This window comes from Myxine glutinosa, chromosome 1, assembly GCF_964187855.1.
Source record: "Myxine glutinosa chromosome 1, kmMyxGlut1.1, whole genome shotgun sequence".
Lineage (NCBI taxonomy): Eukaryota > Metazoa > Chordata > Myxini > Myxiniformes > Myxinidae > Myxine > Myxine glutinosa.
In genome coordinates, this window is record NC_136261.1 from 58,133,069 (window position 1) to 58,135,364 (window position 2,296).

A 2,296-nucleotide genomic window follows, 5' to 3' on the forward strand; every position below is an offset into this window, starting at 1 on the left:
GCTTTTATGTGAAGATAACTTTGAGAACTCCTTTTTTAACGGCCACGATTATTCCCACATTCTTATAGTGTTGGCCGTAGGAAGTTTTTGGCCCAAGTCTTCCTCGAACGGGCTAGTCAGGCCTGATGTTCAACTAAGTAGTCGGCACAGCAATTTGGAATTTGTCCAGGTTACCGACGATAGCTCGACTACTCTTTGTGAACGACAGTTAGATCTTTAGCTTCCACTTACAAATGCTGGCAGACAGGACGCCAGTTTAATATCCAACCAAGAGACGGCACATGCATTGATGAATTGCCCTGCCCGTGAAACACTGGAATACCAGCTTATAGCTGGGTCGAGATTCAAACCCAGGCTAGACATCTTGGAGGTGAGTACAGTAAACCCTCGTTAATCCGGACTATTTTGTTCCCAGCACCCAATGTCGGATTAGCAAGATTGTCAGAAAAACCACTCTGCGGATTAGAGGGATAAAATGAATGGCGGAAATCTGTTCCTGGATGTTTTGGTCAGATAGTGAGAACTCCGGATTAAACGGGGTTGGATTAACGAGGGTTGACTGTATTCGTACGTCTATTCTAGGCCATCCTGCCAGTCTATCTTTGAGAACTTCAAATGGGAAAATGTGTGAATTCTCGTCTCAGTTTCTATGTGTGTAAAGTTACAAGAGACTTTGCGTTTTTATAAGTTTTGTCTGATCTGCTTCTGGGGCATGCTGGAGGGCTGGAGGTGGTTATTCATTTTCCCTTTCTTTCGTGGTTTACTTTGCAGTCTGTTTAAAATTGTCCCATATCTTGAAAAAGTTTTTTTTGTTGTTTTGCCTCGTTGATTTTGAATAAAACTTTGCAAGCGGTTTATAAACTTTGGATATCATGTGTGAAAATTAAGGGGAGAAAGTAGAATAGAATAGTTGAAGAAAAGGAAAGAGATATACTGTGGGTCGAGAGAAGGAAGGGAACAAGTGTTGCATTCAACAAACTTATCGAAGAGGAGGTGGTAATGGATGAATGGTTCGCAGAAGGTAAACACCTTCCTGATCCCAAAATCTGGAAAAAAAACTGCCGCACAAGTATAGACGAATTAACTTGTCTACCAACGACACACAAGCTTCTGCCAGGAGTCATCACAGAAATTATGTACTACCACCGAACACAACAAGGAGGCCTGCAACTATTGGGGATGCCTCTTCACGGTGGTTGAACCCCCCCCCCCCCCCTCCAGATTCATCAAGGCAGTCACGGTCAGAGTGCCGATCGGTCCACTTGGACCAGCCCTTTCCCTCTGGTCTCTTCTCGATCTCTCCCTCTCTCTTTCTCTAAGTCTGTCATGGCCCTGAATTTGTGAAGGCTGGATACACCATCCTGGATGTGGGTGATCTCTGGGTTGCTCCTGGGAGATTGATCGGCGTTCTCGGTGTCGCGGGCTTGTTCGAAAGAACTGTCCGGGGCTCAACAACAAGAACAACGAAAAAAAAAAAGCCTTGAGGCAGAAAGAAAGGAGGTAACAGAGCATGGGAGGGAACAATATTCCACCTACTACTAAACAAGGCCAGATTCAAAAACTAAAACCAGAGGAACCAAATTATCCACAGCATGGACAGATTTGAACTCATAATAGGCGTCTACAGTCACGAAAAAGTAAGTACGCCCCATGTAAAGTTTTGACTTTTTCAACATATTTCAACATACAGCTATTTGATTTTCATTTCAACAATATTGATAGATAAAGGTGATATAATATAACAAATATCATGAAACATTTACATGTTGTAGTCCATTGTATAATTTAAATAAACATAAATGCAAATTTCACATGTGGAAAAAGTAAGTACACCCCGACATTTATCACTACTTCAAATACCTAAAATTACAATCAGGTGCACCAGCTCAGGTGCAAATTATTAGAACATCATTAGAGAGGATCTTGGAGGAACGTGTCTTATTTAAACCTCAGACATTTAGTTTGGTTTGCTCTTTGCTGTTGAAGTGTGCGTCGTCACCATGCCTAGATCAAAAGAGCTCTCAGGCCTTCAGAAAGAAGGTTATAGATGCCTACGAGTCTGGGAAGGGATTTAAAAAGATCTCCAAACAATTTGAAATCAATCATTCGACTGTCCGGAAGATCATCTACAAGTGGAGAAGATTCCAAACAACTGCCAACTTGTTCAGGCCAGGCCGCCCCAGCAAGTTCAGCCCGAGAGCAGACCGCAAGCTGCTGAAAGAATTCTCTAAGAACCCCAGAATGTCATCACAGGACCTACAGGTAGCTCTTGCCACTGTTGATGTCAAAGTGCACG

The 2,296-nt window shown here is 42.9% G+C and overlaps 1 protein-coding gene across 1 annotated transcript in view; it reads left to right on the forward strand.

Moving 5' to 3' along the window:
* The window catches only part of MRPL22 (mitochondrial ribosomal protein L22), a 33,446-nt gene extending 32,585 nt beyond the window's left edge, over positions 1 to 861 (forward strand). The window contains exon 7 of the mRNA XM_068111970.2: positions 1 to 861. This exon is cut by the window's left edge and continues 409 nt beyond it. The gene's annotated coding sequence lies outside the window, so the exon portion shown is untranslated.
* The last annotated feature ends 1,435 nt before the right edge of the window (positions 862 to 2,296 follow it).